The sequence below is a fragment of the Tasmannia lanceolata genome, unplaced genomic scaffold, assembly GCF_043159265.1.
Source record: "Tasmannia lanceolata isolate RefF3 unplaced genomic scaffold, GAP_Taslan_0.1 ptg000008l, whole genome shotgun sequence".
NCBI lineage: Eukaryota > Viridiplantae > Streptophyta > Magnoliopsida > Canellales > Winteraceae > Tasmannia > Tasmannia lanceolata.
This window is the reverse complement of record NW_027518685.1, coordinates 60,269,343-60,284,138: the sequence shown is the minus strand read 5'-3', so window position 1 is coordinate 60,284,138 and position 14,796 is coordinate 60,269,343. Positions and strand designations below refer to the sequence as shown.

Here is a 14,796-nt window from a genome sequence, read left to right as displayed (position 1 = left end):
ACCTAACCTCTCCTCTCATCCTAACCATTCAAACCTCACCTAACCTCACCTAACCTCTCCTCCCATCATAACCATCCAAACCTCACCTAACCTCACCTAACCTCACCTAACATCACCTAACCTCACCTAACCTTACCTAACCTCACCTAACCTCACCTAACCTCCTATCCCATTCTCCTATAAATACCCTCTCATCTCACCAAAGAAAAGAAGGAAAAAAAGAAAAGAGGAGAGAACCCCTCTCTTAGAAAATTCAAGCCCTCTCTCTAGACCAAATCCCTCTTCTCCATAAGTTTGCATGGAATATCGTCTACAAAAAGGTATGTCTTTTGGAATTTTATTTTCTTTTCTATATTTGTAGGATTGAGTGTTGTTTTACGTATATTTTGGTTGATGTCATGTTTAATTTTGTACTAGTTTGGCCTTGGTCATGTTCTCACTTATGCTAAATATAATTAATGTGTTAGGGTCATTAGAACCTATTTGCGATGGGATGTTGAAATCATTGGCTTGTTAGGGAATTTAGATTTCTTTTGGGAAAACAATTCATTAAAAATTTTGAACATTTACAAGAAAGAAAACTTGAATTTTACATGAATTATCAAAACCCATTTAATTTGGCTTACAAAACCTCCATCTTTCAATTGATAACAACAGCCCCCACTCCAATTTGATAACAACAGCCCCACTCAATCTCAAGAACCCAATATCCATACCCCACCTTGCCAAGTAGATAAAAACAACCCCTTTTTCAAACATCCCATTTGAATCTAATCTCAGGCCCATTCAAGCCATTTTTCATATTCACCGTCTTTTAATCACTAAAAAAATAAGAACTATCAAAAGAAAACATGGGGGTGCCAATATCATTCCCGTCATAGTGCTAGCTGTTAGACTTTAAACAGATTTTTCGACCTCTAAACAACAGAATCGTGGGAAATGGTTAACTACAAAGTAGTAGATATTTTCGTGCCGTTTCCAACGAGTATTCGTGCTAGATCAGACAGCGAGCGGTTAAAAAGTTAAGTCCAAAATGGTTGCGGCACACCTTTAGGCATTTCCAGTTTAATGTTGCTGTCCTTTTGTTTGCAACACAAATTCGAACCTCTAAATCACAGATTTACAAACAATGGAGAACTACAAAGTTGTAGCCCTATAAAAGATCTTTCCAACGCATGTTTGTACGTTGAATTTGGCCAAGCGGTTAAAGAGTTACGACAGTTTTAGTGGGCTGCATTTGTCAGATCTTTTAATGGTCAATGGTTTGTCGAATTTGTGCAATTGTCAAAACTTGGTTGTGTTAACGTCATTTTCCAAACCAAAATCGAAAGACATTAATCTAAAGTACATCCAACCTAAAATTAACAAAACTAAAATTCACCCATTTAAAATCCACTGATAAAAATCCGTTAAAAGCCATTAACCAAAAGACCACTAAAAATTTCAAATGAAACTAAAACCTTCTAAATAAACAACTTTAAAAGCTACCAAACACACTAAATACCTTCAGATAATAAAAGCTTCAAGAAAACTCTAAAAGTTTCCACAAACCCAAAAGAATTCGAGATTCCCAAGAGCCGGTGGATTCAAAATTCCTTTAGGAACCCTTAGAGCCCAATTTAGGAACACTGGTGTCGTGTCGTGTCGTGTCCTAAGTTTTAGGGAGTCCTAGGTTTTAGGGAGTCCTAGAGTCAGGAGTCCAGCCTCATCACGGACGTTTGCTATGTATAGCAACCGTGCCATAGGTTTAGTTACACTAGTCACCCGATCTTTTCCATAGGACAAGCCTAGTAAACTAGGATGTAGGCTAACCTGCATTAGTCTAAGGGACAACTTGCATTTAGATAAGAATCATATAGCATCTTCGATGAAATCCTAAGATAATAAAATCCTCAACTTGAATTAAATAACTTCTCTTAAAACTGTTGAAACAGTCAATCCCGTCTAGGTCGGTGTCTTAGTTGAGTTAGGCATATGTAACTTAGCTTAGGTGCACCGAACTACGTCGACTCTGATCCCAGTGAGGCTTGGGTACGTAGGCAGCTTGGATGTCTGACGGCATACCACCCGCGAGTCGGCACCACAACAAATTGTGGTGTTTTATATATTAATTTTCTTGTAAATGCTTAATTAAATCACTTAGGATTTTCCATGAAATTAGAATTCTAGGAGAACTGTCACTTAGATTGAATCCAGACAAATTAATAAATCAAGATACACATCTAGGATTCACATTGAAATTAGATTCTAGGATGCATGTCACTTAGTTCGCACATTAACATAGAGTTGAATGAGCCATTTAAAATAAATTTAAAAGAGTTAGCTTTTGGAATCGAAGACCGATTATCGGGCAGGAATGGTGCATGTGGCGGATAACTCCCCATACCTTCCATTCTCGTAACCAGGTAGCGAGTCTAGATTTCTGGTTAATTACGGGTCCTAGATCCCACATCTAGGTGGCGACTCTGTCAGTCTCTTTCGTGTGGAATTCGGATTGCCTTAGTGATCCCAAGTTCACAGGAAAGATTAATTCAAATCAACATTAAAATGCACACGCCAATCGCGTGGATACGAGAGACCAAAAGAGAGAGCGCGTGGCGGCTCGCGCCCCGCCCCTCTCGCGGGATCCGGGTACCACAGTCTGGCGACTCTGCTGGGGACCACCTAACTTCATTAAAATTTCAAAAGATAATTCATTTGAATTTAATTTAACTGGCTCATAAAAACTCTATACTTGTTAGATTAGTTTGTCTTGTTTTATTTTCTCATCACATTTTACTCGAACTTAACCTAACAAAACCTGAGGGCATCATAGATTGCGCAAACATATTGCACACACTTACATCACTTGCATCTAAACTCTTGCATCTCACGTGCACACACGTCCTATTTTAGGAACCCGGAGTGTTATCTAGCATGGTTGACTGGGATTTCATCACCTGGTGCCTCTGTGCTAGAGAAGCATTCCACCCTTAGCCTAGTACCTTTATGGTACGTAAACGGATCTCTTGTTCACGTACTGATACGCCGGACACTGGTACAGTATATCGAACAGGGATTCGCGCTAAGGGAACTCTTGGCCTTACCCCTAGATTAACCCACACATGCATGTAGTATACGAACACATGTGCATCATGTGTGTGAGCCTAGTTTAGGATATCCTACCCATTGGTGTCTAGATTAGGCCGTGGTCCATCTTCCAATGGTCACGATCGGTCCTTAGATACACGAACAAAGTCATGAGTCGAGATTCTCTCTCCACTCCGATAGATTAGGATTAGGGTTGATGCCTTCAGGTAACACTGATAAAATGTGAAAAAAAAAAAAAAAAAATTTCCCTTTGGGTTAGGATATAAATCCCATAATTTTCAAAGATCTCATAGGATTAGTCATTCATGATCTATCCGTTGAAAGCAATCTTATGCTATCTCATCTAATCTTTTGATCGTGCGTCTTTCGTTCTTCTGTCATACGATTCGATCGTATCTTCATGCCATCCCCTAACTGGCAGATGCAGAATCTCACAATCTTTCGATTATGCGTTCTCATGATCTGATCATGCCTGGTCCAGATAATCCAATCTTGCTTGTACCCCTGGTCTGTTCCTCCTCTAGGGGCTACCTTTTTCAAGATTATTTTGCTAAGTCCTTCAGAGTTCACTCTCAGAATCATTGAGCTAGGGGCATTTCCCTATGCGAATCAGTCATCATTGTCCAAAATTGAAAGTATCAGCCATGATGATGTTCAGAACGAACCAGCCTTCGCCGAGCCTTCAACGCCAAACAGTTGCAGCAGTTAAAGTTTTAGTCACTTACTATTTTATGTTGAGTCAGTCATCATGGTCAGTATAATTGTTGAGTCCGGTCTTACAGTTAAAGGTCAATGCCTAGTCCAGGCAAGTTATCTTCTGTTTCTCTTTCTTATTTAGAGTTGTGAATCGTGAGCATGTTCAGGATAGGTCGTCTGATGTAATAGCTTTTCTTTAAATAAAATTTCAGTCAGTTCCAAAAAGTTCACTTGTGTCTGTTCTTAAGTGTGCTTCTGATCTTAAAATAAGACTCCCTCCTCAAATGAGGACAAAATTGACGAAACTCCACTTGAGTCACAGCAATTACTTGAACGAGAGGAGGAGCGCCAATCCCAACCTTTCAAAGATGAAATTGAAATGATAAACACTGGCACTGAAACTTTGATTCAGTGAATGCCGATTGAAAATACATTACCCTCTAAAGAGTGTGAAGAATTGATAAAATTATTTCAAGAATAAGAAGATTGTCTAGAAAAGCTACAACCGATACCAGGGGCAAGACATAGATGGAAAGCTCAAAGAAAATGAAGAAAGTGAGAAGATATATGCTATACAAGGGGCATAGAGTGGAAACAACTTTCATATTTCCAATCAATGACCTTGGTTCTCAAATTCATAAAGCCAACAAATTCAAGATGAAAAGTTCAAGAGCAAACAATGAAAAGTGATCATCAGATATCGAGAGTACGAATCCATAGATGGAGGATGTCAAAGAACAAGTTTCGCTCTATGAAAGTCAAAAGCACGTATTAGAATCTTGAAAGAAGAAGATCCATTATCTCTTACCTGGAAATGCCGTCAAACTCCGCGAAAAAAAAAAACAAAAGAGAAAAAAAAATAATCAGTACCAGAGGGACTCTAGTAACCTAGATCGATTCCCAATCTGAACATCGAAAGGCCTCCTTTGGCCGATTAAATCCCAAAATCAAAACCCAATGTCAAAAGAATACCGATTTGCAAACCCTTCGAGCCTAAATCAAATTTTCTTGAAAACCCATCAAACTTGGGGCATTCCCCCGAACTACGCGAGACCTGATCCCTATACTGGGGTACGTAGGCAACTCGGTTGAACCGAGTTCGGTCGATTCAAAAAGGAAAAGAAATTCAATCCTTTCAAAAAAAAAAAAGAGAGGGACAAGTTCCAAAAGAAGAGAAGTTAATTGTTCCAGAAAGAAAAGAAAAAAGAAAAAAAAAATCAAACAATTTATCTTCAAACTAGGGGCATTCGCCCTGAACTACACACGACCTGATTCCTACCTTGGGATATGTAGGCGACCTGTTCACAGGTTCGGTCGAAATCTTTGTTGAGCCTTAAGCCATTCTTTGAAAAGCCCTATCCTACCTATAAAAGTCCTTCTGGTGTTCAGAACTAATGAGCTAGGTCCTGAGATACAATAAAAAAATGAAATGATGATGAATAAGAAAAATAACGGAGTTTGAAGATCTGCTAGACTGAAAACCTGAAAGGGCGGTCTAGGCAAAATTTAAGATCATTCCCCTGCTAAGTTGAAAACCCGAAAGGGCGGCTTAGGCAAAAGCTAAGGGGATAGCCTGCTGGATCGAAAACCTAGAAAGGTGGTTCAGGCAAAAGTTAAGGCTAGCGCGGTCCGCCAAGTTAAAAACCCTGAAGAGGTGACTTGGTCACGGTAAGAGAATCAGTATAAGAAGGCAACAGCCGGTATCAAGACTGAAGATCAACTGAAGTTCAAGCAAATTCAAGTGATATCCTCAAAACTGGGGGCATTGAAGCTAAGCAATCTTAGGGGTCGTAATTAAATTCTTGAGGCATTACTGTTTCGAGGAAGAAGTCCGGTGTTTACCAATTGAAAAACTATTCCTTGAAAGGATAGACTTACCAAACAAAACATTAACTAAGTCAGAAGCATCACTATGTTTGTCAGTATAGTCAGTCAATCTTTATTATTCTAAGTTCACTCCTTCAGGGCTGCTCAATCCTTTGAGTAGTGCCTTTCATCTAAGTTTTCTCTTTAGAAAGAGTCAATTGTCGTTCCTATGTCCAAATGATGTAACTGTCTTGGTGAAGGAGGCCAGGCCTAGGCAGCTCCCTGCAATTATACCTGAAAGAGCTCGAGAATTTAGTCAAACAACTTCATTTCAAAGAAGATCAGCTCAGAAAAATTCAGAAGTAGAAACATCAGAAAGCCCAGCTTCCGTAAAAAGATCATACCCCAGGAAGGCACCTTAAGCTTGGAAGAACCTCAGATGCAATGGTGGTTGAGCCAATTTCTCAGAAAGATGAACCATTCAAATTCATAATTCCCTTCCGGTTAGTTATCCTGGTCAAGAAATGTTTATCTAAACACCTGTCAAGAAGCAGATCCCGCTTTTCCATGTTAATATCCAAGAGAGTCGTTGTTCTAAATTACCAATCTCAAATGTCTTGTTCAAGGTTTCAGTTATCAAAATCCCCAGAAGACAAGACCAGCAGTCTCTTTGAGAAAAATCTTGTTGAAGTTTCATAAAAATGTTCCTAATCCATTCTTGCTAGTAATGGTTCTTCGTTCCAAAGGTTTGCCGTTTCATCATTCGTCAAAGTCCTAGTTTCCAACATCTTTGTCGGGCACGATCCATAATATCCCCGATTTCATTGAGTTCAAAAAAATAAAAAATTCATCAAATCCAATCTTACGTCAAATTCAAGTTCATGGAAAATCTCTAAATTCTTCGAGCCCGTTTGTGAACGGTACCTCTTTTCTCGAGCCCATTTGCAAATGGCCTCGTCTTCTCCTTGAGCCCGTTTGTGAACGGTGCCTCATCTCTCGAGTCCATTTGTGAATGGTTTCGTCTTCTCCTTGAGCCCATTTGTGAACGGTGCCTCATTTTCTGAGTTCATTTATGAATGGTCTCATGTCCTCCTTGAGCCCGTTTGTGGACGGTGCCTCATTTCTCAAAAAATCAAAAATTCATCAAATCCAATCCCCAATTCAAAAAATCCAATCCTACGTCAAATTCAAATTCATAAAAATCTCTAAATTTTTCATTGTTGAATTCATCAATCAAAGCTATCTTGTGTCGTCGAGCCCGTTTGTGAACGGTGCCTCATTTCTCGAGCCCATTTGTGAATGGTCTCGTCTTCTCCTTGAGCCCGTTTGCGGACGGTACCTCATTTCCCAAAAATAAAAATTCATCAAATCCAATCCCCGATTCAAACAAATCCAATCTTACGTCAAATTCAAGTTCATGAAAAATCTCATGTCCTCTTTGAGCCCTTCTGTGAAAGGTGCCTCATTTCTCGAGGCCGTTTGTGAATGGTCTCGTCTTCTCCTTGAGCCCGTTTGCGGACGGTACCTCATTTCCCAAAAATAAAAAATTCATCAAAACCAATCCCCGATTCAAACAAATCCAATCTTACGTCAAATTCAAGTTCATGAAAAATCTCATGCCCTCTTTGAGCCCGTTTGTGAACGGTGCCTCTTTTCTCGAGGCCATTTGGGGATGGTCTCGTCTTCTCCTTGAACCCGTTTGTGAACAGGTTTCTCATTCTCTGAGTCCATTTGTGAATGGTCTCATGTCCTCTTTGAGCCCGTTTGTGAACAGTGCCTCTTTTCTCGAGGCCATTTGTGAATGGTCTCATCTTCTCCTTGAGCCCGTTTGCGGACGGTACCTCATTTTCCAAAAATAAAAAAATTTATCAAATCCAAATCCTTAATTAAAAAATAAAAATAAAAATCCATTCCTACGTCAAATTCAAGTTCATAAAAAAATCCCTAAATTCTTCGAGCCCGTTTGTGAACGGTGCCTCATTTCTCGAGTCCATTTGTGAATGGTCTCGTCTTCTCTTCGAACCCGTTTGTGAACAGGTGTCTCATTCTCTGAGTCCATTTGTGAATGGTCTCATCTTCTCCTTGAGCCCGTTTGTGAACGGTGCCTCATTTTCTGAGTCCATTTGTGAATGGTCTCGTGTCCTCTTTGAGCCCGTTTGTGAACGGTGCCTCATTTCTCGAGTCCATTTGTGAATGGTCTTGTCTTCTCCTTGAGCCCGTTTGTGAACGGTGCCTCATTTCTCGAATCCATTTGTGAATGGTCTTGTCTTCTCCTTGAGCCCGTTTGTGAACGGTGCCTCATTTCTCGAATCCATTTGTGAATGGTCTCGTCTTCTCTTCGAACCCGTTTGTGAACAGGTGTCTCATTCTCTGAGTCCATTTGTGAATGGTCTCATCTTCTCCTTGAGCCCGTTTGTGAACGGTGCCTCATTTTCTGAGTCCATTTGTGAATGGTCTCGTGTCCTCTTTGAGCCCGTTTGTGAACGGTGCCTCATTTCTCGAGTCCATTTGTGAATGGTCTTGTCTTCTCCTTGAGCCCGTTTGTGAACGGTGCCTCATTTCTCGAATCCATTTGTGAATGGTCTCGTCTTCTCCTTGAGCCTGTTTGTGAATGGTGCCTCATTTCTCGAGTCCATTTGTGAATGGTCTTGTCTTATCCTTGAGCCCGTTTGTGAATGGTGCCTCTTTTCTCGAATCCATTTGTGAATGGTATCGTCCTCCTTGAGCCCGTTTGTGAACGGTGCCTCATTTCTCGAGTCCATTTGTGAATGGTCTTGTCTTCTCCTTGAGCCCGTTTGTGAACGGTGCCTCTTTTCTCGAATCCATTTGTGAATGGTATCGTCCTCCTTGAGCCCGTTTGTGAACGGTGCCTCATTTCTCGAGTCCATTTGTGAATGGTCTTGTCTTCTCCTTGAGCCCGTTTGTGAACGGTGCCTCTTTTCTCGAGTCCATTTGTGAATGGTTTTCTATCCTCCTTGAGGCCGTTTGTGAACGGTGCCTCATTATCCAAGTCCATTTGGGAATGCTTCTTATCCTCGTTGAACCCGCTTGTGAGCGGCGTCTCATCTCCTTCTAAAAACTGTTTGAGAGCGATCTTTGTCCTTTCCCTTCAGAATCCATTCGAAAATGATATCTCATTCTCTAATTGCCCGTTTGTGAACGGCGCCGCATCGAGTTTTTATTATTATTCAAGTTCTAGGGTTTCATCTAAGGTTTTGCATTATGTTAAGGTGCGTTGTGTCTAGAGAGTCCTTTGTCGATTAAAACTACGCAAAATGGTTCTGTCATTTTTAACTTTGGTATTCAATGACTACGTCATCTCTACCAAAGAGGGGCATCTGTAGACACCCCATTTTGTTTTGTTTTAATCAACAAATAAATTAGTGTGTTAAATCCATGTGAGAACCCCCTCTATCATTGATTTATATGTTTTAGGTCATTAATATCTTGATCTGACTTTACGGATCATCAATCGGGACAAAATAAGCTAGGGTCACTTCATAGCCCGGACCCTGATTCCATTCCGAGACCCGATTTCCGTAAATCGTTAGATCAATGGCAGATCATGACCTGGGTCTAACCATCCAAAACCACCTAACCTCTCCTCTCATCCTAACCATTCAAACCTCACCTAACCTCACCTAACCTCTCCTCCCATCATAACCATCCAAACCTCACCTAACCTCACCTAACCTCACCTAACATCACCTAACCTCACCTAACCTTACCTAACCTCACCTAACCTCACCTAACCTCCTATCCCATTCTCCTATAAATACCCTCTCATCTCACCAAAGAAAAGAAGGAAAAAAAGAAAAGAGGAGAGAACCCCTCTCTTAGAAAATTCAAGCCCTCTCTCTAGACCAAATCCCTCTTCTCCATAAGTTTGCATGGAATATCGTCTACAAAAAGGTATGTCTTTTGGAATTTTATTTTCTTTTCTATATTTGTAGGATTGAGTGTTGTTTTACGTATATTTTGGTTGATGTCATGTTTAATTTTGTACTAGTTTGGCCTTGGTCATGTTCTCACTTATGCTAAATATAATTAATGTGTTAGGGTCATTAGAACCTATTTGCGATGGGATGTTGAAATCATTGGCTTGTTAGGGAATTTAGATTTCTTTTGGGAAAACAATTCATTAAAAATTTTGAACATTTACAAGAAAGAAAACTTGAATTTTACATGAATTATCAAAACCCATTTAATTTGGCTTACAAAACCTCCATCTTTCAATTGATAACAACAGCCCCCACTCCAATTTGATAACAACAGCCCCACTCAATCTCAAGAACCCAATATCCATACCCCACCTTGCCAAGTAGATAAAAACAACCCCTTTTTCAAACATCCCATTTGAATCTAATCTCAGGCCCATTCAAGCCATTTTTCATATTCACCGTCTTTTAATCACTAAAAAAATAAGAACTATCAAAAGAAAACATGGGGGTGCCAATATCATTCCCGTCATAGTGCTAGCTGTTAGACTTTAAACAGATTTTTCGACCTCTAAACAACAGAATCGTGGGAAATGGTTAACTACAAAGTAGTAGATATTTTCGTGCCGTTTCCAACGAGTATTCGTGCTAGATCAGACAGCGAGCGGTTAAAAAGTTAAGTCCAAAATGGTTGCGGCACACCTTTAGGCATTTCCAGTTTAATGTTGCTGTCCTTTTGTTTGCAACACAAATTCGAACCTCTAAATCACAGATTTACAAACAATGGAGAACTACAAAGTTGTAGCCCTATAAAAGATCTTTCCAACGCATGTTTGTACGTTGAATTTGGCCAAGCGGTTAAAGAGTTACGACAGTTTTAGTGGGCTGCATTTGTCAGATCTTTTAATGGTCAATGGTTTGTCGAATTTGTGCAATTGTCAAAACTTGGTTGTGTTAACGTCATTTTCCAAACCAAAATCGAAAGACATTAATCTAAAGTACATCCAACCTAAAATTAACAAAACTAAAATTCACCCATTTAAAATCCACTGATAAAAATCCGTTAAAAGCCATTAACCAAAAGACCACTAAAAATTTCAAATGAAACTAAAACCTTCTAAATAAACAACTTTAAAAGCTACCAAACACACTAAATACCTTCAGATAATAAAAGCTTCAAGAAAACTCTAAAAGTTTCCACAAACCCAAAAGAATTCGAGATTCCCAAGAGCCGGTGGATTCAAAATTCCTTTAGGAACCCTTAGAGCCCAATTTAGGAACACTGGTGTCGTGTCGTGTCGTGTCCTAAGTTTTAGGGAGTCCTAGGTTTTAGGGAGTCCTAGAGTCAGGAGTCCAGCCTCATCACGGACGTTTGCTATGTATAGCAACCGTGCCATAGGTTTAGTTACACTAGTCACCCGATCTTTTCCATAGGACAAGCCTAGTAAACTAGGATGTAGGCTAACCTGCATTAGTCTAAGGGACAACTTGCATTTAGATAAGAATCATATAGCATCTTCGATGAAATCCTAAGATAATAAAATCCTCAACTTGAATTAAATAACTTCTCTTAAAACTGTTGAAACAGTCAATCCCGTCTAGGTCGGTGTCTTAGTTGAGTTAGGCATATGTAACTTAGCTTAGGTGCACCGAACTACGTCGACTCTGATCCCAGTGAGGCTTGGGTACGTAGGCAGCTTGGATGTCTGACGGCATACCACCCGCGAGTCGGCACCACAACAAATTGTGGTGTTTTATATATTAATTTTCTTGTAAATGCTTAATTAAATCACTTAGGATTTTCCATGAAATTAGAATTCTAGGAGAACTGTCACTTAGATTGAATCCAGACAAATTAATAAATCAAGATACACATCTAGGATTCACATTGAAATTAGATTCTAGGATGCATGTCACTTAGTTCGCACATTAACATAGAGTTGAATGAGCCATTTAAAATAAATTTAAAAGAGTTAGCTTTTGGAATCGAAGACCGATTATCGGGCAGGAATGGTGCATGTGGCGGATAACTCCCCATACCTTCCATTCTCGTAACCAGGTAGCGAGTCTAGATTTCTGGTTAATTACGGGTCCTAGATCCCACATCTAGGTGGCGACTCTGTCAGTCTCTTTCGTGTGGAATTCGGATTGCCTTAGTGATCCCAAGTTCACAGGAAAGATTAATTCAAATCAACATTAAAATGCACACGCCAATCGCGTGGATACGAGAGACCAAAAGAGAGAGCGCGTGGCGGCTCGCGCCCCGCCCCTCTCGCGGGATCCGGGTACCACAACTATATATACTCTTGAGATAAGACCTCATACGGATCGACCAAGATCCATAGTTGGTTTCATCAAAACATGAAAGTCTACAAGCCATTAGGTTGCCACTATAGATCTTTTCTCTTGAAGAAATTTGAAAGTTCAAAAATATATATAAGAGCCTTTAGCTTTGATACCAAGTGAAATTCCAATAGGGCAACCAAGAAGGGGTGAATTGGTAGTTTTATAAAATTTGACCTTTTAAAAACTTTTGCTATGTAGATTTCTAGTGTTGTTTTTAATAGCTTAAATAAAGGAAGATTTGATTAGCAACACTTAACACTCAATAAGCATTCTACACTAGTTTTAAGTTTTTTAACTTAATCAATGTAATTTGATTGCACAAATAAGCACTAGTTAGTTGATTGAACAAACCCAAGAGATATCTTCAATAAATACAAATCTGAGGTACTCACATCAATCAAGCATGAGATAATTCCAATAGAAATAAAACACAAGTAAAAGAGTAGGGATAGAGAGAGTGCACCAAGAAGGAGAAGAAGATTGCACACAAGATTAGAGTGGTTCGGTCTTACACACAAGACTTACTCCACTCTTCCGATGTTGATCTCTTGAGGAATCCACTAATAATCTTCTTCACCACACCAGCCGATTACAACGAGCACTACCGCTCCAAGGGACTTAAATACGGCGCCCATTTCGCCAAATACAATCCGAGCACAAACGCTCCAGGGAACTTAAATACGGCGTTCCTTCTCCAAAATACAATGAGGAAGATGTAGTAGAACACTTGGCCTCTTTGTAGGCTTGATACAATGTAAAGCTTACAAAATTCTCTCAAAAAATGATTACAAGTAAAGCTTAATCCACTCTCCAAAGGGTTTAATCAAGATCAATGCACAAATGAGATGGAGAGAGATGTTCAAGACAAAGAAGGTTTGCAAGTATTTGTATAGGCCTTAGATATGTTGGAAAACCTTTCTCTTGAGTTAAAATGCAAGTTTAAACTCATATATATAGCTATAATGCAAAATTAGCCGTTACAGGGGCATTGTTGTAATTCTGGGCAACTTCGCAACGGATCTATTTTCAGGGCATCTTTGGCATTTTTAGTTTTTGTTCCCAGTTTTGTAAAATTCATATCTCACTCTTTTCTTGTCAGATTTTGAGGTTCTTATACTCTACAGACATGAGAAAAATGAGAGTTATCTGTTAAAAATATTTTCAAAAATACTAGAAAATATTTTGGATCTGTTATGATAGGATTTATGTGCTGCATCCATTTTTCAAGTACTAATTTCATGTCTTTCATTTTTAAAACTTAACTTAGCACTTTGGCTTTGGGCCCACTTGATTTTGGGTCACTTTTGAAAATATTTTGGGGTGTTTTTTAGTGTGCCTTGACAAAAAACAAGTCCTAAGAGAGAGGGATATACATTCTACCATTCGAAGCACTCTCTTGAATGACTTTTCTCATAGTCTTCATTTAATCTTCACTTTAAGTGCAAGGCTTGCTTTGGGATCTTCAAATTTAAGCTTCTTGCTTTGGCATCTTCCAAGGATGATGCCGCCAATGTGTTCAAGCTCTTTTCCCTTTGTCCATGTTGATCCTCAACTTTGGCCTTCATAGATCTTCCTTTGATTCTTCAAATGCTTGGTATGGTTAAGATAGAGCTCCTCCTTGGTTGTACCTCCAAGGAATGATGATTCCAAGTATGTTTCAGCTCCTTTGACTTTTGTTTGGTTCATCCTCAAGCATAGGCCATGTGTTGTGATGTGCTAGCATGAATCAACCTGTAAATACCTGTCTATAGCACAACAATCAAGACAACACATTAGTCCATAAAAGAACTAATCAATTTATGTTTTTTAATCATCAAAACATGATGATTGGTTGAACCCATGGGAACCATTGGGCTAACAGAAATGGAAAACGAGGCCCTGAAAGCGATGTTACAAGGAGTAACTGAAGGCGACATGAGGGTCGGATCCATGTCATCCGGTCTCGAACCTCATCTGGAGGAGGATTTGCCAGAGGAGGATCCTGAGGAAGATCCCGAAGAGGAGCCGGAGGAAGATCCGATCAAATGACCGTGCCCTCGGCCACGACCTTGGCACTGTTAGACTCCAGCTCCTTTTGTAGTTAGCCGTAGTTTAATGAAGTTTCAGATGTTATTTCTTTCTTATAAATGGCCTAGAAGCCCTCCTTTTGTAGAGGTTCTCTTGTGAATAAAAGAATATTTGTCATTTCTATTGTTTTTCCTATAACTTTCAGTATTATTCAATATCGATAGCAGTACGTGGCCGACGCTTGTAGATGTATGACATGGACTTTGTTTGATAACAGTCGGAGCCAAATGTCATGAATTATGCATCTCCGTGCGAGGGTGTGTCGTTTAGTTTTAGTTACGCTCATGGTACAAGTGCGTATATTCGGTTCCGAGTGTATTCTGATCTTGGCGTGGATATCACATAACTCGGGTGTATTGTAGGATTAAGTTTCCAAAATGATATTCGGCACCGGGGGAAGCTTTGTCTTGGAAGTGTCTGTTGTCATGTTTTGAGGGGTGCTTTGGAGAGACACGTGTAACGAGCGTGACCTTTTAGTAACGGCGGTTTGGCGCTTCAAATAATGATGATGATGAAACGACGTATTTAACGCCCTGACAGTCGTGCGTGGATTACGAGATGCCACGTGGCGCTCCATGTCAGAGGGACACGACTTTTGAGTTTCTCGCCGCTCTTATAAAAGCCTGCCCATTTTCTCTTTTCTCCCCCATTTTCTCTCTTTTTCTTTTCTTTTGCTTTCTCCCCTCATTCCGGTGAGATTCCCTTGGGTTTTTCGGTGTGAAGTTTCACTTTTCCGATGAAACATTTTCCTTTCTATGTCGGGGTTTTCCGTTTTGTTTCGTTCTCTTATTTTTATCGGGGTTTCACGAGATTCGGGTTTTTCGGCCGGGTTTCTTCATTTTTCGACGGTACT

General features: G+C 39.8%; 1 long non-coding RNA gene across 1 annotated transcript; it reads left to right on the top strand.

Annotated features, from left to right (window-relative positions):
• Positions 1-209: 209 nt before the first annotated feature.
• Positions 210-4,011, top strand: LOC143885403 (uncharacterized). The gene is made up of 2 exons (XR_013253266.1): positions 210-320; positions 3,512-4,011. It is a non-coding gene; the product is annotated as an uncharacterized LOC143885403 (long non-coding RNA).
• Positions 4,012-14,796: the final 10,785 nt, after the last annotated feature.